The sequence below is a fragment of the Acyrthosiphon pisum genome, chromosome A1 (assembly GCF_005508785.2).
Source record: "Acyrthosiphon pisum isolate AL4f chromosome A1, pea_aphid_22Mar2018_4r6ur, whole genome shotgun sequence".
NCBI lineage: Eukaryota > Metazoa > Arthropoda > Insecta > Hemiptera > Aphididae > Acyrthosiphon > Acyrthosiphon pisum.
The window spans coordinates 83,296,744-83,298,416 of NC_042494.1; positions in this window are offsets into that span (position 1 = coordinate 83,296,744).

Genomic DNA, 1,673 nt, shown 5'->3' on the forward strand with positions numbered 1-1,673 from the left:
TATCAGTGAATAGCTGCGGTGCATGCACAATTAAAGATTGGCAAACTGAAGGCCATCTGGCCATAGTATTAATTAGGCCTAGGCCAATTGTGGACAACAAAATTACAGGGTGTGCGAGTGCACACCCTGCCCCCCCCCCCAAATGGGCGCCCCTGAATAATAATTGTCTCAAAATATGTGTATCAATAATATTGTTATATTATGCCTGATTTATTTTTTTTTCAACGTCCCCCTGAACTAATGACTTACACCTCACCATTGAACTAAAACCTATATTATAACTTATTTGTAAGTACATTTGAAAGGAAAATAAAAAATAAAAACAGCTTGTAAAATTATTACATTTTAGGTAAAAATCAAAATTCTCTACAGTTATTCAAAAATTGTTTACTTAATAAGAAATTGTAAGTTCTATGTTGAGAATTGTTCCTAAGTCAGTATTAATTTATGAAATAGGAATAGTGTATACAAATTTTTAACGAAAGTACTATACAACATGACACCACAAATATGTCTCAGGCGGCAACTCTATCTGACTATAGGTTTACTTTCAGTTTCCAATGAGCAATGGGCAGTGGCTACAGTTTTTTATAGGTACTTTTTGAGTTATTGCATAATTAAATTAGTATGGGTTAGTCGATGGCCGTTTTTTTGTGTGTTCGCTGCTTTGCATCATTAATCATTAGCTGATCCATATAATAGAGCCTAGGTGAATATTTGAATTGTAAAACACTTAAACGACATGGTATATAATACACCGACATGTATTAATGTATATTATTATTTAATATTTATTGTTGTAAACCAATAATGAATAACGATCCTGCAGGTTTTTCACTGACATAATATTGTAGTTGAAGTGTCTAACAAACGCCCGTGTTCTAACTCTAAGAGTAATTGTATAAATTATTATAATTTAGAAACAAACTTGGTCCACATCATATTATTTTCATGTTTAGTCTAGAATCTATTTAAATATTTTTGATATCACTTATCAGTTATCAGTGATACAAACCGAATAGGTACATTCCGTATAAGTTATTCACTGAAAATCGTTTTAATATAATAGACAAAATAATGTACATGTAGTAAGATACTTGTAAAACATTTAGTCTACTTTTTATCTTGGTTTTATACTATGATATACTCCCTATAAAGGGTTGATATTAGTTACACTAAAAATATTACCAAGGACTCTTTATCACGCTGTATTGTAAATTACCTATCATGTTTTGATTATCACAAAATTTATCATAATAATTGGGTATAATCAACAGTTTGAAAATAAAATAAAATGTATGAAAAAATTAATATATTAAAATAATTAAATTTCAAAAAAACATTTTAAAAATTAATAATTGAACTCAAATCCCGGTTGAATCTATATATAGTTTATAAATTATAAGTATTTGCTTTCCACGTTGTTTATTTTCTCCTCCATAACCACTGATTGGATTTTAATTGGGTTTTCACTGTTGTTAGTTTTTGTATTGTTTTATTTCTCACTTTGCATTCACGACGAAATGTAAATAAAAATTTTATAATGGTATGCTCACACACCATTATAATTATAAACTAAAATCCTACACAGTAATAAATAACGGCCAGACTGTCGCTTGTAGAAATCGAACATCCCCAATAAAATCATTGTCATCGACAAATAGGTAAGATCC